The sequence below is a fragment of the Callorhinus ursinus genome, unplaced genomic scaffold (assembly GCF_003265705.2).
Source record: "Callorhinus ursinus isolate GAN/ISIS: 27379988/994484 unplaced genomic scaffold, GSC_fseal_2.0 scaffold6, whole genome shotgun sequence".
Lineage (NCBI taxonomy): Eukaryota > Metazoa > Chordata > Mammalia > Carnivora > Otariidae > Callorhinus > Callorhinus ursinus.
This window is the reverse complement of record NW_027397068.1, coordinates 78,167,058-78,193,271: the sequence shown is the minus strand read 5'-3', so window position 1 is coordinate 78,193,271 and position 26,214 is coordinate 78,167,058. Positions and strand designations below refer to the sequence as shown.

Here is a 26,214-nt window from a genome sequence, read left to right as displayed (position 1 = left end):
GCTGGAAGGATCCAGATTGCCCCGTGGTCCCAGCTGCTGGTTTGTGGGTCAGTCTTCTGCACTCTGCCTCACCTCCGTTCGCGGACAGGGCGCCTCCACCTGCTGACGGCCTCCCTCTTCCACGTCAGCCCGAGCTGCGCCTTCCAGAATGGCATGTGGCCCCCTGGCCTTTGAACACTCCACTTCCCTTGGCGTGCCGCCCCGCCCGCATCGCGGCCTCCCTGCCTGGCCTGCCGTGGTGCACCGTCTCGCTTCCCGTCCTTCCTCCTCAAGCCCTCACTCTGTCTACTTTCCTCCTGCGTATCCTTCCCTCTGTGAACGTGGGCAAGCTCGTGTGTGTCCAGGGTTTTGCTTCATACGTCTGTGTGCCCCCACCCAGCCCTGTCTTGGGCTTCACCCCACACCGCAGGGAGAACTTCCACATTGCCCCAAAGTCTCCCCTTCCTCCTTCACATCTCAGTGTGTCTGTGAAGTGGCCATTTTCCTGGTCAGAGGAAGAATCTGTGTTGGAAATCCTGCACACTCGTCGCTCATACCCAGGCCCAGGTGTGCTTCCCCTAGTCTTCACCATAAAACTGACATCTACCCCCTTCCTTCCTTCCCCCTCTGACCCTCACCTCGTGACATTCCCCACGGCCCGAGACCCCAGCCTGGAGGTTTCTCCGCCTTCCAAACTGTCCCGCACACCAATTCCAGAGTGGTGTCCCTGGCATCCTGCTCCGTTCACAAATTCTAAACCCATCAAAAGCCTTTCCTTTCCCATAAGGTCAGATACTGATTACTTTTCAAGGATTTCTATAGCCAGATCCTGGTCTATACTTCCAGGCTTATCTTTTTTAAGCGTTTTAAAACTGACTAAATAGCATTCCAGTAAATTCTAAGAGACAGGCCCGCTCTGAAGGTCTCCATCTGTGATTGGCTTGGATTTGTGTGCCTCGTCAGACCGGCCAGTAAGGGATCCTGTTCACTGATTTGGTGATAATCCATGGAAGGGAGTACCCTCCACTTAGTTGTAAGTTCTTCATCTTCCTTCTTGTGTATCCCTCTCTCTGCCCCGTCAGTTAGCAGATCACGTGGTACAGACGCCTCTCGAGACATTTTACATCAGACAGTTCCCAAGGACACAACTTCCTGCAAGTGTGGCTCTCTCTGTGGTTAGTCAGGTTTTTTGTGCAGTCATTAAGATTACTAGAGGTTACTAAAGTCTACAAATGTGTGCCTTTAAAACAATGGCCAAGAAGAGCCAGCTGTGAGTGTCCCCCTCCGTGTATTTCAGAGTGGGAGACGGGTCTCGGCACAGTCAGCTGGGGACTGAAGTCCCAGGGGACGGGCCCATCTGTGCGGACCCGGCACACAGCCCGCCTCCCTGGGCGGCTTGCCTGCGGCTGAACCCAGGGTTTCTGGAATGAGGAGAGAGCATCATAGAACTGTAGAGTAAACTGTCCATCTCAGCCAACCTCTTCATGTCCTGGTGAGCAAACCCAGACCGAGGACTTTGGCTGAGCTCACAAAAGTCGTCAGTCTGAAAGCCAATGCCAGAATCCGAGACCCAAGGACCGGATTTCTTTCCATTATATTATTTTGTCCCTTTTAGTTTTGCACTTCTTAGTAAATATCGAATAGGAGGAACTTTGGTGTTCCGGGAGCCAAGTGCTACTCTAACAACAGAAAGGCAATATGAAAGTGATACTTTGAAAAAATCCATGTGTCTGAAATAGCAAAGGTTTTTGAATTTTTTTTTACATTTGACAATTTTTATAAGATTTTTTTGTTTTGATTTCTAAAGTAATACATGTTTATTATTTTACAAAATTATGATGGGAATAAATAAAAGGAAAACTAAAATAATCTGAAATCTCCTCCTCCAAAGCAACAACTGTCTAATTTCTGGTGTAGCTGCCCTGGTCCTTGCCCATGTATACATATGAGCAGCTGCTAAAAAATTTAATCACTCTGGAAACTGCTTCATAATCTGCTTTTGTCTCTTACCAGTACATTCTCAGCATTTTTTCTATGTCATTAAATAGCCTACACACTAAAAAATAATGGCCATACGTCAAAAAAGTCTTTATTTAATTTTCTTTTTTTAACATTGAATGCATTACTATTTTTATATTATTAAAAGCACTGTGATAATCAGTTGTGACCATGAATTGCCTGTGCATCTTTAATTTTCTTAGGATGAATTCTGAGCAGTGCAACTGCTAGGTCAATTGCACCAATAGGAACAGTTCTCCACATTTATCACAGGATTTCCTGAGGTTTTTACCTTCCTGTTTTCTCGGAACCCTAATATCCTATTTTATTCCTTGTAGCAATTTCATATGTTAAAAATGATAAATTTGCCCTTTCTTAAGTATCAGTGAGTTTGAAATTTGTTCATATGCTTATTATTAATCGGTGTTAATCATCTGTTCCGTTCTTTGCCACTTTTAATTGAGCTGTTTGTCTTTTTCTTATTACTTTGAAAGAACTCTTTACGTAGTATGAATGTCAGCAACTTGCCTTTACAAAAACTTTTTTAACCAGTTTGCCTTTTTCCTTCTTTTATGGAATGTTTTGATATAGGTAAGTTTCAGATTTTAATGCAGCCAAATTTATAAATCATCCCCCTGGTGACTTCTTCGTTTGCTCTTGTACCTAAATGAGAAAGAGCTTCCTCTCTAGGATTCAGAGACGCTCACCCAGTTATGCTGGTTACGTGGTAATTTCACACCTAATACTTCATCCCTGTGACTCCAGGTGACTGTGTCATGATTCGGCAGCGTCTTTTTTGGAAATAGCTACTCACCCAGACATTTAAAAAAGCTACTTTTGCCTGTGCTTTTTCCAAGTAGCCTCAGGTTTACTTTGTTTTCTGCTCTGATCTGTTCCGTACTGGTCTGTCCTATTGCATCTCATTCTCGATTTGCACTAGTGTAGCCTCATTTAAAGTACTTCTCTTCCAAATGCTTAGAATTCTTTTTCAGGATCCAAAAAATACACTTTGGGATGTGACTGGAATTAACATGAACCCATCCGTTATTCAGGCAAATGAGCCGGCGAGGATTCTCCTTACCGGATTCTCCTCCGAGCCCCGCCCATCCGTCTGTCTCTGCACGCTGGCGGCCGCGCACCTCCTGTCTGACTGACTGTGCGGGGCTTTCTCAGACGGCCTGTACGAGCCATCAGCTCAGATTCTGAATGCCTAAAATATCTTTGTTTTGCCCTCTTGTGTAATTAATATTGCAGCTAGATGTTGACTCGGAGGCTCAAAATTCCTGCCCTCAAGATGTGCAGACGCTGTTTTTGTTCTCCGATATGTAACGATCCTTTGTTATTGGCTCGTATTTATGAATAAATGAGTATCATTAGGCTCTGGTGCTGGTACGGTCTGCCCTCTCAACAAACCCATACTTTAAAGGAAGGAGTGTCCATGGGCAGTGTTGCTGTAGAATGCAAGGCCAGGCAGCTGGTGGGCGGGGCTCCCCAGGTAGCCAGGTGGGGATGCCTCCTTCCCTTGAAGGCAGGTGCTTCGGTGCAGTCCCCTCCTCCTGGGCCACCTGCCTGCCTTCCCTCACTCCGTCCCCCTTCCCTTTCTGTGCTTCTCTCTGCTCCAGATCTGACAGAGGAGAAGACACTGCATCAAGTTCTGATTCGCCCCCTCGTGTATCAGGCATTAGAGGGGAGTGTTCAGAACCACTGACTCTGGGTCCTGGTTCAGATTCGAGCTCCTCACGTACAGTAACTTACTTCAGTTCCCTCCTATAATGTAAGATGGACAAACAGCCTCACTCATAAGGTTGGGCTCATTGGTTAGTGCGTGTGAAGCCGGGGCGTGGGGCCGGGCACAGTGCAGGCCTGCCGGGGATCAGCCCGCACACCACACCCCTTCTTCCCCGGGGAGCACTTTTCTAGTCTTCGTGGGAGGCCACACCCAGCTCTTCCAAGTGCCCCTGCTTATCAACCACCCTGTTGCTCTCCGCGCGGCCCGCGCCCACTCCTTGCAACCAGCGACCCCCGTCCTTGGGAGACAGCTCCCTTCATGCTGATGGTGACAGCCACTTCCCCAACCAGCCGCTTCCCTCTCTTCCCCACCTTGCAGGGTTTCCGCAAACCTTCCTGTCCTGCCGGCGTCCTGGCTGCTTGCCAGGCAAGGGGGTGGGGTCGTTGTTTGTTTATTAAGCAAATCTTCCTTGTTTCCTCTTTGCTCTCTGAGCTCAGAGCTATTTCTGGATCCCAGATGCCCTCTGTCCCTTGCAGGTACCAAGATTCATCTGTCCTTGGGGCTCAGCTTACGTTGTTTGGTTGTTGTTACGGTGCTTTGTGGCACTAACTGTCCGTACGATGCACACGGACCCAGCAGTGGTCATGATGGGTCACCGTGGGTGCTGGTGTCCTGCTGATGGTTAGTGACGGCCAGTGTTTGCTTCACGCTGGCTTAGCGTCCCGTGGCTGCCGTACCCAGCTACCGCACACCCGGGGCTTACATGACAGAAATCTGCGCCCTTTCGGTTTAGAGGCCAGAAGTCTCGCATCACGGGTTCCACAAGGCTGTGCTCTCCTCAGAGCCCCTGGGGGACAGTCCTTCCTCGCCTCCTCCAGCTGTCAGGGGCTCCAGCCTTTCCTGAGCTCATTCCCTCCGGCCTCTGCCCCTGTCCTCACGGGGCACTGTCCCCTGTGTTCTGTCTTCACATGGCCTTCTTAAAAGGACACCAGCGAGTTGGACTGGGGCCACCCTACTACAATCTGACCTCATCTCCACGGGTTACATTTGCAATGACCCCATTTCCAAAGAAGCTTTGCCCCACGTCTTGACATCACTCAGATAGGCCTCCAGCACTCTGTGGACGAAGAAGGTGCGCTTGGTGTCTGTGTGAAGCCCCGACACTGGCTTTCCTTCCGCTGCTTCCATGTATTCAAGATTAATAATGGTCGGTCGTGGGTGCTCCGTGTCCTGGAATAGGCTCTTCTCTTTCCCAGATCTGAGGGAGTTGGAGGTCACACGTAGGGATCTGTCAACTAATCTTAAATCGACAGTTTTTTCTGCCGGATACCCTCATGGCTCTCATTCCTGCCAGCGCCCGGGAGGTCCCTGCCCCTCCAAGCCCGCGGACACGGAAGCTCGTAACCTACTCTTCTGATCTGACTTGCCACTCTTCCCAGGTGTTATACAAAAAGCAAAAACAAACAAAACAATAGCAGAGAGAAGAAGCCTGCTTGAATCAGAAAGACTTGGCGTTTGCTGTCCGAATAGTGCTCGCCAACCCCAGCCCGTGTCCGCGGCCTGAGCCGCCTTGCCCCACCTTGGACGCCCTCTCGCCACCAGTCTGTGAATTCCCCAAGCTGCCCCACTGCGTCCTGGAAGCGTGCCCTCCTCAAGACGGCCCCACCCCTGCCCTGACCTCTGCGGGTCTCATTGTCCCTGCGGCCCACGCTGCGTGTCCCAGGCCTGGGGCGTCTCGTTTGGGGGTCTATGATCTCATCTCTCGGTTAGACTACAAGATTCTCGCCATTCTAGTCACATCAGGACAGTTGAGTGTATACTGTATAGAAACTAAGGGAGTTTGACATTCTGAAAATGTTTCCAACAGATATGATTTGTGTGGGCGTACACATTCCGGGAAGGTCCTTGTGAGACCGCCATCACATGCTTTGCCCTAAGGAAGAGATGCTGGGGACGCAAGTGACGTGTCCCTCACACACAGCACTCCCTTTCCACGAAGCCAGGATTAAAAGCTCAGACTCCAGTTTCCAGTCTTTTCATGTACCTTTCGGCACTTACGGTCCATGACTTAAAAAAAAAAAAAAAGATAAAATACTTAGGACAGAATGGCATTGCTTGTGCAGCTTTCCCATAAAACCTGAGTCACTTCAACTGATCTCGAGATCCAAGTCTCAGGCCCCGTGTGAGGAAGAGCGTGGATCTGTACCCATTCCCAGAGGCGGCTGAGTTTTCGATTCCAGCGCGAATCGGTACTGGTAATAATTTAGAACACGTGTTCACAAAACCACAGACTCCTGCCTCCCTTCCTTCTCCTTTCTGCCTGTGAGAATGAGCGCAGGCGTGCCGGGGAGCCGCCGAGGGCCTGGGATGCGCGCAGCGCCTTGTGAGATGTCGAGCGGATTTCTTTCCACACTGGCTGTTAAACGTAACGGACTTCTGCCGGTGGCAGGAGGCAACTGGCCCCACGGCCGGGATTCTCACTGCAGTCTGACCATCTGTTTCCAGAGAGCCTGGGCTGGTTTTGTTTTGTTTTGTTTTGTTTTAAGCGCCTAGCTTCTGAAAGAGTGGTGACAACTCAAGATCCCGGGAGGTACGTTACTAATTTCGGCTATGATTCATCAAAGGCTTAGAGCTTTTTTCCTCTTGTTCCACAGAGGGCCCACTCCCTGGCCACCCACCACCTAGATTCCCTGAACCACCCACACCTCCCCCTCCCAGCTTGGAAACAGGCCTGAGATAGCCATTGTACTCCTTTCCCAGTGGCTCGAACCAGCCAGCCAGCAGTCACCCGGTAATTCTGTAGAAAGCCAGCAGTCACATTGACAGGGAACCAAGCACATTTCCCAGCCCCGGGCTGAATGTGCAGCCCCATTCTTATCAGGACATGGTGGCTCTCCTGCCCTCCCAGGGCCCGGGCCCCCATCACTAGGGCTGCAGTGGAAAGCCCAGGCTCCGGGCTATTCCTCGATCACCCTGGCAGCAAAGTCCCACAGTTGTGGGAATGGAGATCTCAGGATCCCGGCTGCCGGTGACTGGTTTTCTGTTGCAATATGAATTACAGGCATACAGAGCTGCAGATCCCCAGATGGAAAACCACTCGTATGCTAAATAAGCAGGGCAGCCTGGCTGGACGAGAGGAAGGAGACATGTAGAACTTCCCTGGAGCTGAGCATCCCAGCCACGTGCAGGGTCCAGAGCTCCCAGCCTCTGCAGAGGGGCCAGCGAGGGGAGTCCTCTGAGGCCCGGGCTTCCAGGAGTGAGGAGCCCTGGATAGCCTCGCGCCTGACAGAGCCCGTCACCCGCCCAGCACCGCACTGACCTGCTCTTCCTGCCCTCATTTCCTGAGCAGCTACCATGTGACAGGCCTTATAAATGGCACTTTGAGTATTTCTTTAAAACTTTAATTTTTTTAACCTAATCCTCAAAACTGTCTTACTGTGAATATTATCGTCTACATTGTCCTGGCGAGGAGGAAAGTTTGGGGGAGGCTAGCCAGCTTACTCAAGTTCCCATGGCTGGTAGATGGTAGGGGTGAAGGAGTTTAGCTCAGACCATTTGATCTGAAGACTAGGTTTTCTCCAGAGTGAAAACGGCCCCAGGTCCTGGTCTCGGTGTCCTGGGTGGGGGCAGGGAAGGTGGTACAGACACGTGCACACACACACGGGCTATTTCCCTAAGAAGATTTGGCTGCTTCCCCTCCGAGTGTGGAGCCGACTTTTTTGAGATCTCCGCCCCTCTTTTCAAACCACCCCAAACGCAGCCTCGGTGGGGAGCATGAGTGTCTGGTGCTGGGACCTGCCTTTTCCAGTGGGGGCATCTGGGCACTTCAGATCTCGACTTGGGGTTTCAACTGGAGAGCAAACTGAAAGTCCCTCCTGTTTCCTTAGAAGTCCAGATTGAGTTCATGGGACTAACAACTCTCTAACCGCTGTGAATGAGCGGCAAGTCGGCAGGCAGAGGGCTTCCCCCCCTCGCTCCCAGGGACACTCGCACAGCAGGGAGCAGGCTCTTCCCAGCATTGCAGCATTTGTGAAGAGTACCCGTACGACACCGCCATTCAAGGCAGGAGAAAGTCAGGGGATTGAAAATTCTGGTACGACCAAACCTCCGGTTGTAACGTCTCAAGATTGATTCGTTCAGAAATTCAGGCCCTCCATCTTACATATTACGTTTATTTATGATGACTTGATTTCTTCGTCTCTTACTACAGAGGCACAGACTTTTCCAAGGAAGACATTATATTACTGTGTCGATATTCAGGAATAATATTAATAATAATGTTTATTATGACAGTAACGTGTGGAGAGCCGGCAGAATGAGTGTTGTGCATGTGTTAGCTCCTTCCTTTCTCACAGTAACCGGCTAAGGCAGGGTCATCCATTGTACAAAGGGCAGAATGAAGTTAAGTAAGCTGCCTGATGTCAGAGTTGGAGTGGATTTTGGAGATGCATTTCCCTTGCAAAAGCAGATAGGACCCTCCAGCTTGTGTTCACTGCTTCTTCAGGGGCTCCCCTGGCCCCGTGCAGCATGCAGGCTTTGGGGTCGGGCTGACCCAGCGTCTCCCAGCACAGAGAAACGGGGGCTCCGGACCTTTTTGGTACTTCAGTGCAGTGAGCTGATGGAAGAAAAATTCATTTCTTGCTCCAGGATCTGTCTAATGTCACTGTTCCTGGCCAGAGGCCAATTTTTTTCCCCGTAGTGAGCTGGGCTCCGGGTTGCACCAGCCCCAGGGCCTGGACACCCCTGCACTCCCCATGCAGGGGGAGAGACTGAAGAAGGGGACAGCTGCTGCTTAAAGGTACACCACTGCTCTCCTTCCGTTGGCCGGACCCAGTCACATGACCACACCCTGCCACAAGGCATGCTGGGAAATGTAGTCCAGGCTGGGAGGCGCTCCCCACCCCACTGTGGCCAGGGAAGGATTTCTGTTCACGGTGGTACTAAGGGAATTTGACTCCATGTGTAACTGATTTACATCAAATCTGACATTACTTCAGAATAAACCTTGGTAATTCTATGGAGTAGTCCGTAGGCCTTATTAAAAACACCTTTTGATACCATCACTGTTTCTCTTTCATGTTAGAAAATCAGCCTGGGCAGTTGCACACAGTTATAAATAAATTTCAGAATTAGGCTCTGTGCTTAGATTGACAGCTAGACGTGATGCAGACCTATAACTAGTCCACCCAGATAGGTGAGCAATGCTCAAATCCTCACTCTCCAAAGGAAAACGTCCTAAGGAGCTGAAGTGAATGACATTGGGGTGGGGGTCTTGATTTCCAGGCCCCCGGGGCTCACTGCCTTCTCCCTGCCGCCAGTGCTATATGCACTTTATCTATTTCAGGACATTCCAGGGGGACAGAAAAATGTGTTCCTTACGATCTTCTTGCAGAGCCTCAGCTCACAGCCCCACACGGTTGCAGACATTTGTCTGCGTGCTTGCACCTGGCGCTCAGAAGCTGGCAGGTTCTCCCACGTCAGTTGCCATAGTAGAGATCTGCCACGAGTTCCTAAGCCACTGGGATGCGCCACCCCCTCCAATGGTCCTAAAATAGCCCCAGATCCAGTGTGTGTAGTCACTGTTGTTCACCTAAGCCCCAAGTCCCCCCACACGTTTCCAGGTTTCTGTACCAATATTACATTTCAAATAGATCGTTCATGATCTGCTCAGTGGGACATGAATCCTACTGGAATAATTTCTATGTTCACAGCTCCTCAAAGAATTTATTTACTGAAAACTTGGCACGGCAGCATAGCTCTCTCGTCTCGTTTAAACTTTCAGTCGGAATATTATAAAGTAAGATGGATCACACTCAGATATGGAGATGGACAAATGGGTACACTCTAGGACACCGTGTGTCAGTCACACGCTGGAGGTCTGTGTAACATCCATGGATCGCCCAGGTATGTTTCACTTACAGACCGTATTTCATGGCACAACTCTATAACCTGGCCATAAAATAGGTTTTAAGATGTAAATTTTTATTGGCCCTTAATTGGAGTGTCTCTGTCACCACTGGATGAACTTAAGCAGGTACTATAAATAAAACTAATGTATTGACCGCCTTTCATGGTGAGCTATGTCACTGTTAATAGAACCTGAACATTTACGAAAGCAAAAAGCTGTAGAAAAATATGAGGACGAGCAAATTTGCACATTTCTTCTTGAACATATTCATTCATCGCTTTGCACAGTGCTGTCTGGTTAGAGATGAGCCTGACAGAAACATCCGCGGCCGCCCAGGGAAGGAAGCCCAGAATCTTGTGATGTTTGCTGCCTATTTTAGCTATCAGAGCTTTTAATAAGCATCCCAAAGGAATGTGATGGGTTTAGCTTAGGTGTTTTGGGGTGGGTTTTTGGACATGTTGTCACATGCAAATGTTTCTCAGGGATTGGGTTGCTCTGTTGCCGCGTCTGGGTGGTGGAGGGAGCCTATGCTTGCCTGAGTGTCCACACTGCCCCAACCTTTGCTAAGAAAACTGTGCAGGACACTCAAGACTTTCATAACCAACTTCTAACAACTGGTGTTCCCCTCTGTGTTCTTAAAGTTGTGCAAGGATCTCGTGAGACGTGTAGTCACTAAGATATACAGGAGACCAAGTGGAGGGAGTCATTTTCCAAGGTCAGAGGTGACAGTGTGACTGTCTTGCCAGGATGTGGGCATGTGGACCGTGGGGACGGACGCTGGATGTCAGGCCTGCAGATGAGGGCCGGGTGCTGTCTAGACAAACATGATTTTAGTGCTTTTAGCCCACAAAGAGCAATTAGGTCGTTTCCAGGAACTCATTATGTGTAATATAAACATGAAACTTTGAAGAACATGCAAATTTAGAATAAAACTTGTCAAATTGCTTTATCGTAATTAGAATTGATGTTGAAGCAACCATTTTGTATTTCCAAGTTAAGTGTGTGTACATATACTTTAATTCTGTTTTCCCCACATGATTTTTTAATGAATAAAAGAAGTCAACAATCAGGGGCGCCTGGGTGGCTCAGTCGGTTAAGCATCTGCCTTCGGCTCAGGTCATGATCCCAGGGTCCTGGGATCGGGTCCCACTTTGGGCTCCCTGCTCAGCGGGGAGCCTGCTTCTCCCTCTCCTACTCCCCCTGCTTGTGTTCCCTCTCTCGCTGTGTCTCTCTCTCTGTCAAATAAATAAATAAATCTTTAAAAAAAAAGAAGTCAACAATCAGATTAAGGGAAGTTAAATGAATTTCAAAGTAGGAGAAAACACAGAGAATAAAAATATGCTGAGGTAGGGGCGCCTGGTGGCTCAGTCGGTTAAGCGTCTGCCTTCGGCTCAGGTCATGATCCCAGGGTCCTGGGATTGAGCCCTGCGTTGGGCTCCCTGCTCAGCGGGGAGTCTGCTTCTCCCTCTCCCTCTGTGTGCTCTCTCTCAAATAAATAAATAAATCTTTTAAAAAAATGTACTGAGGTATTTTTCCTAAACCTTCAAATTGTTATCCACTCCAAATTACAAAAAAAAAATTTAAATTTTAAAACCAGCTTATTATGTATGACATTGCTGTATTTTATGGCTTTTCCTATTATTCAAGAGGTGTTTTTCCTCCTCTGTAACTTGGATGCATAACGGCATCCCTTACATAAGAGCCTCTAAAAGGTTTTCTCAAATATTCCAGCTTTCGCAATCAAGATGGAAATCACATCGAATGTTTTTAATAATGGAAATTTTATTACCTTCTGTATATTTTTTGGCAGTATTTTCCATAGAGAATATAAATGCCCCTCACATTTTGTATGTGTTTATGTTATGCAATGAATTTGGTAAAAATAAATTGCATACTACAAAACTTGTGATAAAAAATAACTCCCACAGATCCATAGAAGTTGTGAAATACATTTCGTTTCGGGGAGAGGACTGTGTCTGTGTTGACGCCCGCTTGGCGAGGGCACCGGCACCACGGTGCTGGACCCGTCCGCACAAAGGCTTAGAGGATGGTGGTTTCAAAGCCTTTCGCTCTCCCTACAAGTTTGGTTTCACTGAACAAGGTCCACACCCCCAGAAGCCAACCCAACAGATCCACATAACCGTTCATGGTTCTGAACGTGCATCTACCTGCTCTGGGCTGCCCCTTCTTAGCAGCCCAGATTCAGGTCACAATTTCTAGGGGCTTTTCAAATCTAAACTTGTGCGCCTCTGAGCACGAGTGAGCCTACTTCAAATAGAAGGGAAGAGTTCACAGTGACGTCCCCGGCCCCCCACCATCGAGAAGCCGACCTCAGCTGTGGCTGGATATCTGCTCTGTCTGTGTGTGTGGGGGGGTGTGGGGATGACTGCATCCCGCCTTGGGGGCAGTGAGAAATGCGTCCGCTCCTCGGGGGACGTGAGCATCTGGGGCAGAGTCTGGGTGGAGATAGGCCTGGGGGCACATCGGCTGGGGCACATCAGGTGGGGCACACAGGGAGGGCAAAGATTTGTAATGAGAAGAGGAGAGAACTTCAAAGGTCCACTGGTATTTGAGTGGATGTTCAAGTAGAGAATTTAGGCGGTATGTGCACCCAAGTAAGGCTGCTTTCATCGCTGTGAAGATTTGCTGTCCCCATTCCTTGTCCCCAGCAGACGTGACATCCAGTCCTCGCCCAGCCTTGGGGGGCCGGGGGCATCGGGACAGGGAGGGCACGGGTGTCCCGGCATCCCAGGTGGAAGGCACTTGCCGCCGAGCGTGCCTTGAGCCCAGCCGTCCCTCTGGGCGGGAAATCGCGGGGGAACAGCGGGTGGAGAGTGTGGGGAGAAGCCAGCCCTGGAGCTGGGAAGACAAAACAAATCACATCAGCCGTTAGAGTCCCAAGTTCAACTTCACTGTTGCGTATTTTCAAGTCTTCCCTCTGGTGCCTGGGTTTTGCATCTGCAGCTTCGGCTGGCGGTACCTGTTGCTGCTGGAGCCCGTTCTCAGCAACCAGCGATGCTGGTATGGAGGCGGCGGGGTACACGGGGGGTGTTGAAGTACTTGCTCCGTCTTGATTTGTTAGCTTAAAATCATTCCTATCTTTCGGGGAAAACAGGAGCCCCGCGGAGCTCCTCCTGCTCATTCCCAGGGTTTTACTAAGACTGCTGTGTTTTCAGGTAATACAAGTTTTATTTTTATAAGGTCTACTATTCAGATATTTTGCTACCTCAGAAAGTCCTGCTCTTCAAGCCACCTGATGACTTATCACGGTTTTCTGGTAGTTCTTTGTGTGGTTCCTGTTTCCATTTCACCCTTGTAGCTGTAGAAGTTTACGAGCACTGTGCTTCTGCCCTCAGCCCTGGCAGGTGTAACAGGGAGGGAGCGAGGACTCAGGTTCTACCTGCCCAGGTCACCTGCCCAGGTAGCAGAGACCCGGAACAACCTGTCACCTTGCCTAAGGGTTTCTGGATTGCAGTGACTTGAAATGGTTTTATTTGGACTTTATTAGAACTAAAAACCTTTTGCCTTTGAATTCTTTTAAGACTTTTTTTACATTCTTTTTAAATTTTATTTCAAAATTGGGAAAATCCCAGACTGCTTCCCAACCCAGCTTATTGAGTCTTTTTTTTTTTTCTAAGATTTTATTTATTTGAGAGAGTGAGAATGAGAGACAGAGAGCACAAGAGGGAAGAGGGTCAGAGGGAGAAGCAGACTCCCCGCCGAGCAGGGAGCCCGATGCGGGACTCGATCCCGGGACTCCAGGAGCATGACCTGAGCCAAAGGCAGTCACTTAACCTACTGAGCCCCCCCCCCCGCCGGTGCCCCCGGCTTGTTGCTTCTGGGTTGGACCCACCCATGCAGGCTCTGCGAGAGAACGTCAGTATTTACCGTAAGGACCAGGGTCTCAGGAAGCCACTAGACCGGGTTGGTCAGCATCCCACGGTGTCCATGCGACAAAGCCGCGTGGGCTTTGCAGAGACCAGCTCGCTCTGGCTCAGCCAACCACACAGGCGACACAGGCACACATGCAGCCAGGGGCACCTGGAACACCTTCCCTGCGGGAATTTTATTCCCGGGTTTTCTGTTGTCCCACATTTAAGCGGGGAGCAGTGCGTGTCTCCGCAGCAGGGTGCTGCCTGCGGTACGCCGTCCTGAAGCAGAGCAGGAGAAGGGCATGGACCAGCCTGTCACTCTCCTCCTCAGCGGCCCCTCCGTGTCCTCGAGGCTGCAGACTGGCGTTCTCCCCGCATACATGGACTGTGCCATTCAAAAGGAAGAAAGCAGAGTCAGGTGGCGCCCATCCAGTGCAGAGGGACTCCCATAAAAGGCCATGAGCAACTGGGCTTTGCAAGATGGCCTTGTGTCGGGAATGGACTCTGTGTCTGAGGCCGCCCACGCGCAGCAGAGGGAGGGGCATTTCCTTGCATTCCTGGCGCTCCAGCTGTGTCCGGGAAACGGAGGGGCTCTGCCCGCACAGGTGGCCTGTCCCTTCCCGCCACCTCCACGGCCTCTGTCCGACCCCGAGTGGACTCTCTGCCCCTGTTCCTTCCTTGAGGGGGGCAGCGGCAGGACCCAAGGATGCGATCTGAGGGGCCCCGGGGACGTGGGAGCTCTGGTCTGGCACCCCTTGTGACAGTGGGGTACCCCAGGGCGAGCACTGCTGCCCCCCAGAACTTGGGGATGGCAGGGAGGGACGGGAGCCCACAGGTCCCTGCTCACACCCTGCATCCCCTGCACGAAGCCGCCCAGCGGTACGGGGGGGCCGGGCTGTGAGTCAGCGTCCCGCCCCGTGAGCCAGGGAGGGAGCTGTTTCACGTGTGATCCGTGAGGATCACTCAGAACCCCCAGAGCCCTGCTTGTCCTCACCACTTGTGCGTTTCTGTGCTAGCTGTCGGAAGTGCCCCCCCCCCGCGCTCACGATGGGGGGCAGGTGACAACACCAGCCATCCCTTTGCTGGGGCAGCATTGCCTCTCACATCGATAATAATTCAAATTAATTCCTGCTTCGTAACATTTTGGGTCTTTTAATATAAAGTTAGTAACTGTATATGCTGATGTCAGAAATTTGAAATACTTTGCTTCTCTTCACCCATATTTGGTAACTAATAGGGGGAAGGCACAACACCAGAATGCAGATGTCTATCAGGACAGCTAGAAACCTTCCTACATCCCACCACTCACATCTGAGTATTCGGTACTGGGGGACATTTTCATCCTTCCTGAATTTGTTATAAGTCTGAACATAAAGTTTTGCATCCTTAAGAAAACCGGAATATTACAGCCTAAGTGTACTCACTTGTCATCAAGGATCATCGCAAATGAATTTTCTTTTACATAGAACGTCTACCGGGTGTCTTCAGTTTGCCCAAACAGTGCAGAGGAGTGAGGGTTTTTTTTTCTTAATGGTTTGCACCATAACAAATGCTACGATGGCATCCTTACACACAAATATCTGATTATTTCCAAAAATCCTGAAAGCGAAGTCCGTTGTTTCTAGATAAAGGGTTCTGGTGCAGAGGCGCCCAGGTGCCCTCCGGAGTGCGTGTCGAATGTGTGTGCCCCTGTGTGCCCAGCAGGCAGTCACCACACTTCAGTCTGGCAAACACAGGATATTTTTATTTTCAGCATCTCGGCTAGACAGAGAGACAAGAAAGGTATCTCCTCTATTCGATTTTATGTCCGTGATAGCTGGTGAGACTACTTTAAAAAGTACATTTGTTGGATTTTTCACTTCCTCGTGTGCAGACTGTTACTCAGTCCATGGAGTACCCTTTTCTTTGAGAGCCAACACACACACACACACACACACAGACACACACACTATTGCTTTGGTTCCAAATATTTTCCCAGCTTGTCACTAGGCTTTCAGCGTTGTTTATGAGCTTTTAGAATTTCTTATGTGGTTAAATATTTGTCTTTTTGCTCTGCCATTGCTTTTAGACTTCCTTCTTCCGTCATCTGCAAACAGTGATGTCTTTGCTTCTGTTTTCCCTAATTTTTCATACTGAGTGTGTGTCGGTGTATGTGTGCATTCAGCGCTAGACTATCTGGAAGGTGTTTTGATATCTGGTGTCAGCTGGAGGTGGGCTGGCCTAGCGCCACTGGATGCTGGCTCCTTCCTTGTGGATTCGGCTCCTACGTACTCGAGGGCGGGGGGGTCCGCGGGGGTCCCTGGGGCCTCGGTCCTGCCCCATGCTCTTGTCACTGCTGCAGACTTACGATACAGTTTAGTAACCGGAGGACAACCACCCCCCCCCCCGCCGGAATGCTTTTTATTTTCCCCAGATTTTTATGGTATTCATTATTATTTCATCTGTAGTATACATAAAGTCATTTTTAAATCCCTAACGAAGCCCCTTATCATTTGGATTCAAACTAGGTTAAACATCCATTACATGGCAAAGAACGAGCAACACGCAGTATTACCAGCTTGTCTTTATACCCAGATGGACCTTGTGTCTCAGCCTACTAGCTAAATACCCTGTCGCTGTTATTTTTAATATTTTATTGCTCTTCTGAATGTTATCTGGCTTCCCTGTTGTATCCACTCTCTTGCTAATTTTGATTTATAAGCATGAATTGTGTCTTTTGTTTTGCATCCAAACCCTCTATCATTTAATCGAATATATTTATTTTGGTTGATGTTCTCAGTATGCTAAATATACACGCATACAGCCTCCCAGCTACATTTGTAGTTCTGATTTCTGTTTCTCATTGAAATAGAAATTTCAATGCATTTGAATTGCATTTTCTAGACGTTCCAGGGGAGTATTAAGTAGTGATGGTAATTATGTGCATCTTCGTAAGTTCTGTAGTTTGGGGGGATTTTTTGTTTTTGTTTTTGCAGATGGAATACAAGAAACAAAAATTAAAGCATCATCACTGGGGACGTTGATTTCTAATGGTGGAAGAGGTATAGATGTCGTGTAGGCAGAAGGCAACTGAGACCAGATTGAATGACCGTTTTATGCCCTTATCGAAGGGACAGTGACTGTCCGTACTGAAAATGGCCACAGTGGCTGTCCCCCAGGGCTTCAGAGCCTTTGCAGGGAGCCTCGCCTGGGGCAGAGACCAGGTCAACTCCCGGTTGTGTCCCTCGGAATTAGCCCAGCACAGAGCAAAGGTGTCAAGTAGGTGTTAAATGAACAGAGTGCAGGGGCGCCTGGGTGGCTCAGTTGTTAAGCGTCTGCCTTCAGCTCAGGTCATGGTCCTGGGGTCCTGGGATCGAGCCCCGCATCGGGCTCCCTGCTCCGGGGGAAGCCTGCTTCTCCCTCTCCCGCTCCCCCTGCTTGTGCTCACTCTCTCGCTGTCTCTCTCTCTCTCTCTCTCTCTCTCTGTCAAATAAATAAATAAAATCTTAAAAAAAAATGAACGGAACGCAGAGGCTCAGGCTGTGTAGTGGGAACATGACATCGGGTCATCCGGTCACTGAGCATCTCTTCCTTGCGCCTACATGTGATTTCCTGAACTTTCCTCCAGGGGATAACTGTCTAACCAATACTTGTATCATGAGCTTCAGGACCCCCAAAGTAAGAAAAATGTGGAAGTCTCATCTGTGAATCCGTCATTCTGGCTGCATCGTTACTCGGCAGAAGTACAAACAGGACTTTTCTCCAAGGATGGCAGCAGTCAGATACAAGCGGCATCTCTCACCCAGCAGCTGTGTGGGACGAAGCAGAGATGCTTTTCAAGGAACTAGCACTGCCTCGTGCTGGGGAGATGTGTCGTTTCCAAGGGGATGTCTCTTCGGGGACATTTTACCAGTCCTTCCTTTCTCGGATCACAGCAGAGGACCCGTGTCACCCCAGCGGGTGACAGAGAGGCCGACATCTAGAAGACAGTCCGCGAGCTACGTTCCAGGTACTCTGTGCAGGAGCCACGCATGCGGCCCTCACAGGAGAGCGTGTCCGCTGAGGGCTCAGGACACCTGCGGGTGTTAGGCCTGGCGCAAGAGGCCTCAGAAGGACCCACAGGCAGCTCTGAAGGGTCTCCTGAGGCAGAGCTCAGGAAGCTCACAGACCACCCAGACTAGGTGCGCTGACGGGAGGGTGGTCCTGCCTTTCCCAAACCATGCAGGTCCTTCCACAACAAGAGAGACCACAGACCCGGAGACGAGATGCAGAAACACAGAGGAACTCACGGGCAGCCCCAGAGCTAAGGCCACGGCATCCACGGACCACTGTCCCCGCACATGCAGAGAAGGGACATCACCGTGAGAAGGAAGCCAGCCACGCCGGACAGGAAGAGGGGCCTGAGGCCAGCCCGAGCTTCTCAGATGACGCTGCTGGGACTCGTGGCTGGAGGATTGTGCCGGCCCCCAGGGAGAAATCCATGTTGAAAGAGAATAACTCTGTGTGATCACTTATTTCTAGTCAACTTGCTTTTCTCTTACTTACAGACTTTCCCGGGGGGGGGTTGGTTTGTTTTTGTTTTGTTTTGTTTTCAATGAATTCCTTTGTTAGTAAATCCAGAACATAATATTTTTGCGCATATTTACTAAAGTAAGTTGAATTTTTTTAATACACTTTTAACATACATTGTTTGGTAAATAAGGCTGGGGCACTTCCTGGTCCAAAATCATAAAACCCGGAAGAAGCAGAATTCAGACTGAAACCCAGATTTCCTGGTTTGAAATATTTTCTTTGCACAAAACACACTTTTCATTTGCCTGATTGTTTTCTAGTATCTTGAGTTTTGCCACAAACCTTCAGCAGCTCCTCTCAGAGGAGGGCTTGAGGTGTGTGCTGTGGTCACCAGCTACACAGAGACTTGTGACAGTCACAGACTGTGGGTCAGGTGGATTTTCTCAAGTCTCATGTGTTTCAGAGACACTGAAATAAATTCAACCCCAAAAAGTAATAGTCAATAATGAACTCTGCATTCAGTTTTCCTTTAGCGTCATCCTTAACTCGGGGCTCTAGGGATGGGTCTCTGTAATTCCGAACCGTCTAAGGACACATCCCAGGTGATGCACCTGTGTGGTTTTTTGGGGAAGAAGATGCCATGATTTCCTCCTATTCTCAAGGATTTCTGCCCCCCCCCCCCGAAAAGGGGGGATGTTGCATGCATCCTAGTTCCGTTTGGTGGCCCCCGAGAGCGATAACGGTGGGGAGACTCCCTGGGCAGCAGGGGTCTGTCCTCCCACCTCCCAGACTCCGGAGGTGGCCCTGCCCTTGGGCTCCAGGGACGCATGCCTGTGCTGGCATGGACACTGCAGCGTGGGCTAGTTCCACTTGGGCGCGGGCTCCTTCCCCAGATGGGTCAGTTTTTAGATGAAGATGCAGGAAATAGGTATCTCTCAGCCATAATTTTAGCAGACCCTTGGGAAAGGTAAACTTGTCATAGACTGCCAGAAGGTCGTCCATCTCCTGTGCACTCCTGGTCTGGAACTTCCGGGCATTCCCTGGGTTCCCTTTGGCCGCACCTGTCAGCTCGGATGGGTCGTGAGTGTGCACTGCACCATAGCTCAGCCCGCCACGGTGGCCCCCGTGCTCCGTTCAGTGACCACACGGGCTGTGCTTCTCGTCAGCAGTGCCGGCCACTGCTCACGCAGCACTCTCTGCTTTAAGCTAGTCTCCGGGTCAAAAGTCGTTTTCTTGGATAATTAGTTCCGTTAACATACTGGCATCCTTCATAGTTAGTCAGTCCAAGTGTACTTTCTTACATTCAACTAGAGTCCTGGGAAATGGACCAAAATTAGTCATCTTTTTCTTATTTCCCCTTTGGGTGTTTGCTCATCTCGTAGACAGTTTTCCTTTTGGTTCTTGAGTCACTCTTCTGGTGACAGTCTCCTTGTTAATCATTCGTGCCCAGGGCCATAATACTGAGATTATTTCCAGACGTGCAGTGCAGTGGGGAGCAAGGCGGTGCTGGGCGGCGGGGGGCGGGGGGTGGCCGAGGACCCAGCAGGACCTGGAGCACGGTTCTCCAGTCCTACTTCAGAGAGAACATCAGATCTGCCACTATGGATGTGGCTGGAGTCAATCCAATGTAATAATTTGTCTTCAGAGGTAGCAAAAAAGGTGTTTTGTGAAGGTGCGTTTAGAGGACCTCTGATGGTTTAATAGTTTACCCTGGTAGCATTAATCCATCCGACCCATTCTGGAAGCTCCCAACTCTTTGGACTAACAAGTTCCTTCAGTTTACATTTGCCATCTGTTACATAAAGGAGACTTTTCTCTTGTGAGTCACTGAAATTGGCGGGATGGTCCCGTTGGCTCAGTCTGCCATCCGTGGTGTGAGGAGCCTGGGTTCTCTCCAGCCCCTGCACTGCCTCCAGTGGGCTGGCTGAGTGACCTTGGGCTGGCCCTCAGCTTTTCGGGGCCTGGTTGTGTGCAGGAGTGAGGAGGGAGGGTGCAGATGGGAGGCAGCCTCGCCCTCTCCCTCCAGCCTCCAGGGAAAGAGAGCCCCTGCCAACAGGCCTGGCGGCCGGAAGACAGCAAGACTCCTTTTCTTGAAAGGCTTGTGAGATTCCAGAGAGGGTTGGGCAACGCTCAGAACCGACAAGACTGGACATAAAGTCCAGTCACATAAAGTGTGAGGATGCGGGGAGGTGGTAGAGAGCCACCGGGAGAATGCCATGATCAGCCCCTGCACTCTCCCTCACCTGAGATCCCCGAATCATCCGGAGACAGAACCACCGGCCATATCTGCAGGCGGCATGTCTGGTGCCGACAGTGTGGCTGCCGAGTCCAGGGGCCATCAGCAGGCAAGGGCGGGCAGGACTGCAAGGGAGGGAGGAGGGCCCAGCGGGGCTGAGCCCTGGACGCTGCCGCTTGTCAAGCTGGTATGCGCGTTCATGTGGAGGTCCCTCCGGAGATGCCAAGAAACAGCCTGAGAACACTTCCAGGGAGAACGTTCTGGAAATGACGCTGTTGTAGGCTTAGCCCAGGGTAGTACAATGATGAAAAGGAAGGTGACCTTATCTACAGTAACGGGCAGTGATAAGGCCTAGGACATTGGGTTCCAGGAGCGGAGGAATAAGTCGGTTCGGACCTGTGCACACCCTGATGGTATTAGAAGTTGTCCCATACCCCAGACATAACTTGCAGGTTAATTCCCAAATTCTAGTCTGGGTTTATGTGAAAACCTTTCCACTTTTTATCCCTCCCCCAAGTTCCCAAGGCTCGTGTGTCTCTCTTGAGAGGTAGTTATGAGAACTGCATGGCAGTTTAACACCAAGCCAGGAAAATGTCCCTCCTGGTGATGTCCCTGCCTGGCATCCTGATGGCTCCTGAAGTAGGCCCAGGTGAGGCTAGATCCATTTGGCAACCTGTGTCCCCGACAAGACCTCAGAGGTCACCACCTCAGAGGACACCGTCTGGGAGCTCAGCTTCATCTGGCTCATGCTGGTTCTCCCGAGGCTGTCCTACCCGCTGCCCGATCTGGTGCTGGACTTCCGGGACTGAGAGTTCACCGGCTCATGCCGTCAGCAGCTGCTTGAAGTCTAAACCATCTGGGGATGGCTGTTCTCTCCTGCAAGACGCCAGCCCAGCTAAGGAGGGAACGTGCTGAGTGCTCGGGGAGGGGCCGGCACCTTCTGGGGGCATGCAGGTCCTGAGCAGCATGTGAGGCTAGGAGGCCAGGCTCGCTCAGGGAGGCCCTTCTGGACAGAAGGCAGGGCAGGACTACCACCGTCATTGCTGGGAGTGATTGCCAGCACAGGTGTCTGCATCCTGGGGGCTGATGAGCCAGAATAAGACACACATCACACGCCTCCCGAGGGAAGCTGGAAACAAGACAAAAGCACAATGCGAAGGGGAATCCAGGACTTTAATTTTAAAGGCAGTTCCTTCTTGTTGTCATGACTGTCTTCCAGCTTAAAGGGTGAACTTCTCTCTCCCGTGTCTGAATTTAATGACTTAGAATCCATTGTAAATGTAATTATTTAGAGGGGGGGTTGCGGGGGCGGGGGGGCAATCCCTCAGCAGGTGGCCGAGCACCTCATTCAGCATCTGCTCTTCCCACAGGCCCAGACCTGCCAGGACCAGTCTTGGGACTTGTGAGCTTCTTTCTGTAAGAGTCCCCTCTGACCTGTTCGCCTACAGTCACTGCTCAGATTCACTGTAGCATGAGAGTGAAATTGGCTTCTCTTAAGCACATCTCCATTGTTTAAGATAGTCATACTGTAGAACATGAAGTGAGATTCTGGAGAACACCAACTTTCCTGTATTCGGTTTAATGTTGGGGATTTACTTCAGGAGCCTTTGAGAAGAATAAAATCTTTTCCATGGTTACACAGGGGGCGTTTCCTGTTTCTTCAAACCCGTGATACTAAAGTGCTGATGGCTGAGCAGGCCCTGCTCACCTCACAGGGACTTGAAGCAGGATGCAACCAGCAAAAGGGTGACTTATTCCAAAAGCAGTCCCCTCCCACTTTATCCAGGAGCCTTTGGCTGACTGCTTTGCTCCCTACTGTAGCCTTTTAATGGGGAGCTCAAAGCAAGTCTCTTGATAAGTCATTAAAATGATCATCTTTGAAAGCCTCTTTACAGCCCACACATGGATGGCCCAGAGATGAGAAGGGGATGTGCAGGGCAGACCGCAAGTGCCCTGCGTGACACAGCAGACAGGATGGATAGAAGCCCCTGTAGGTGCCACAGCGCTTTGCGGGGTGAGCTCTGGGGCCTCCCGGTCCTGCTCCCTCAGCTCACAGAGGCATGGCCATCGCATCCCACCGGGGCCTCGGGCTTGGAGAAGGTCGCCCTTCTCCCACCACAAGCCCTGCTGTATACCCACGAGGAAGGCACGGTGCTCAGGCGGAATGTTCCTGGTCAAGCCAGTGTACTATATTTGAGCCCAGAGTGCTGCGGAAATGGGTAATTTCACGCGGTGGTTGCTGAACGGGTGGTTTCTGCCGTCACGCGCACTGTATTTCAACTACACAGGGGAATACTCTAGGAACCAGAACTCTCTCGACTCATTTCAGAATCAGGCTTGGTACGTTACCCGGTTTATCTTTGTAAGACCCAGGACTGCTCTTCATCCGGTGGCCCTGAGGACACCTGCCATGCGCGCATGTGTGTGTGTGTGTGTGTGCACGCGCGTGTGTGCGTAAGACTTGCGGTGCGGTGACCTTGCCAGTGGGGTCACGGTGCGGAGTCCCCTTGGCCGGACGTCAGAATTCCATCCGAGGTCAGCTGTGCCCTGATGGAAGCTCACACCTGTTGGCTTGCGTGCACTCCTGTCCCACAGGGCAGCCTGTGACCTTTGAGGACCGCAGCGAAGGAGACGGGTCCTCACTGTCACCGGCGTGCCTGCCTCTGCCTCCTCATGAGATGAAGCCTGGTGACTCAGCCCTGGCTCCTCGTCTCTGACCACTCTCTGCACCTCCCCGAAACAGGACACACCTCCAGAGCAATGAAACAGACGCCTCTGGATTTTTATTCCCTCGGCAGCTCCTGGCCCCGTTGCTGACTGTGCACATCCACTCTCACAACTGAAGGAAACACGGAAGCTTCATATCACACTCCGCTTTGTAAAGCTGCCTTGTTGTCCAGGGATACGGTAGTCACAAGGCTTGAAACAAAAGTTAAAATTTGCACAACTCAGGAAAATTTGCAATGCTTTTACTTGGGGAAAGGGCCAGTGGTAATTTCCTGGGTAACCATTATTTAGAAGGTTTGAAGGGTAATAAAAACATGTCAGTCTGTGGGAAGGAGTGGCCGAAAGCCGAACTCAGACTGTATCAGTTGCTGCAGTGACAGCAGTTCCAGGGACTGCGCTGGATGGTTCCGTGCGGCTCCTCTGTGCGCCCCCCACATGCCATGGTGCAGTTTCAGCCACTGCTTCGGGGCAGCCTGCTGGCAAGAGCGCATCCTGACACCCACGCCCGTGGCTCCCACGAAGGCTTTGACCTAACCCCGTGTGTTTCTCAGTGGAGCGCAGTTCTGGTTGAGATCCAAGAACACATGCAAACCTCAGTGGGATTTGCACTAATGGTCCAAAGCTGTCATTCTGGGAAAGAAGAGCAATTTGGAAACATTCAAACACAGATGAAAGTAGACTGGTTTTCTTTTTGAAAATATAGTTGTCGCAGAAGTTAACCGAGTGCATTCAAAGCAGCACCCTGTGTTTGGCTCAGTAAGAGTGGCAGCAGCAATGAGATGAGCCAGACAGGTGACGATGTGACAGTGGCGTCCAGTCGGGCTCGGGAGAGGCAGACTGTGGGTACTGTTCCCCGGGAGGGGTCTGCGCTAGGACAGCTGTCCCCAGGCTCCTTCCTACTCTGCCCAGGACCCTTGTGGCTCACAGCACCACCAGAGGTTTGCCGTTCTGTTCAAAGGCATCCTGTTCCTTCTGAGCATTGTCTTGTATCAAGGAGTTTAACCACACATGAGTCAGTGGTCAAGATACTTGATACCTACAGCATATGAGTTCAACTGGGAGAATTTTATTTTTTATTTTTTTAAAGATTTCATTTATTTATTTGAGAGAGAGAGAGAGAGCGCGTGCGCATGGGCAGGGGGAGGGGCAGAGGGAGAAGCAGACTCCTCACTGAGCAAGGAGCCCGATGCAGGGCTCCATCCCAGAACCCTGGGATCATGACCTGAGCCGAAGACAGATGCTTAACCGACTGAGCCACCCAGCCACCCCATTTTTTTTTTTTAGGATTTCATTTATTCTACTGGGAGAATGTTAATTCAGCAGTATTGTATCAGTGCACTCCTCTGCTAATGGGACCACTCAGATTGTAGACTGTTAGTCGAGCCTGGTAGATCACATGTCCTAGCTTGACCTCAGGACAGACAGACAGCTGCCAAGCGCCTGCAGATGCGGCCAAAATGGAAATGCAGGGATTGTGTGGTTGGTCCATCGCTGCTTTCCACCGAATGAAGACCTACTCTTCCTTGTGCGTGGGAGATGACAGAACTCGTTCGCCTCGATTCAACCGACAGGGTTTTCTGAGCAAGTTTTCATCTCATTATTCTGGGGTAAACACTTCACTTTTTGGCATATGACTTCAGAAGAGCTTCAGAGCTCCAGAGCTTCAGAAGAACTTTAGGAATTTCTCCACCGTCCATTAGGTCTGCGACCAAGTGTGTGATCTAGAAAGGCAACAAGATACTGCCCGGAATTGTGGACCGTGGCTGAAGCGTTTTGGTGAAACCAAGCTAAGCTTTTAAAAACTTTTGTGATTTCTTTGAATTTAGAAATTCTCTATAATGTAGGTGATGACTCTACATGTGCAGAAAGTTCTGGAGCCCTTGTCTGACGCCATAAGTAGGTTGGCGTGGTCATGCTGCACATATGGTTCTGCAGACTGATGCTTGGAGCAGGACATCCTACGGAATGCCAAATAAGGGAGCGTTTGCTACACGTTGTAAAACCACCCAGAAGGTATTCACTGTTGCCCCTACACTTACTGAGTAAACACAGCATCGGAGGGTACTACCGAGGTGGGTGTCTGGGTGTCCGCACAAAGGCACCGGGCCGATGGAAGAGTCAGCTGAAAACATGCTCACCTTGCACGTAACCTCTAATTTCTCAGAGAAGCGTTTGCCACATCCCTGAACTGCTTTCACTGAGTGACCAGGAACTTTAGGCAGGTGAAGTCTGTCTATTGGAGGAGTAAACTTTAATTGTCCGGATTGCTTGGTGGGCCCTCTGAGGGATCTTTTGATTCTCAGTCTTTGGTATTCTGCTGAGGGCAGTGAGCTGCTGTGTCAGCATCGGAAAGGATGTGCTGTGAAAACTGGCTCAGTTTGTCACCTCCATAGAAAGGCTTCATCTGTGCTCAGTACATTGGGAATTTGTCATTTACAGCTCCTATTGGCAAAAACTAATGCATTGCATAGATTTCGAGGTAGCTTAATGCCTTTTGATTGCATTGACTTGGGCAGGTTCTCCCAGCTCCAGGCTCAGGTGGGGGGCTGGAGGGTATGTGCCGGTGGGACACTCCAAAACTTTAAGTTCTATCTGTTTTGTTTTTCAGCGGAACGCTTTGTAATCTTTGAAAATGTCAACTAAGATGGTTTAAAAACCAAAAGAGGGATGGTTATTCAGCTAACTTCTTTGAATGAGATTTTTGTCCAAAAGTTTTGTCTTTTCAACAGTTTTAGAAACTGGTAAAAAGTAGTCTGCACCTTGCCACTGAAATTGTTTAAACTTCATTGTGAAGTTCACGATCATCTTCTGTCTGGATTCTATTTGTAAGAATGATCACGGTAGGAAAATAGAGCGTATACAGCAGACCTGCTCCATGAACCACGTTACGAAACTCTGATAACCACATCAGCAGTCTTCTTTAAGGATATGTGGGATGATCTGCTTTTGTCAGGAAACTGGAAAAATAGCCAGGACCAGAGTATTGGCAGAAGTGGTTCTCCTCCACTGCCCCAAGTACCGAGTCCCACCTTGGCCTTATATCCGGGAAGGCCGCTCACGTGGAACCGTCCCTCAGGGACACAGGGATTGCTAATCACACACACACACACACACACACACACACACACACACACACACACACGGCAAAACTGACCACGCTTGATTTTGCTTGGATTTCTACTCATGACTCTTCAGGAAAAAAATGTAAACTCTTCATATTTATAGCTACAAACCTATTTAGGAGAAATTGATCACACTCCTCTTGGTTGTCTAA

At 50.2% G+C, this 26,214-nt stretch overlaps 1 protein-coding gene across 7 annotated transcripts in view; it reads left to right on the top strand.

The window, feature by feature from the left end:
• Positions 1–26,214, top strand: part of RPS6KA2 (ribosomal protein S6 kinase A2) — a 360,649-nt gene that overhangs the window by 227,944 nt on the left and 106,491 nt on the right. The gene's annotated exons all lie outside the window — the stretch shown is intronic.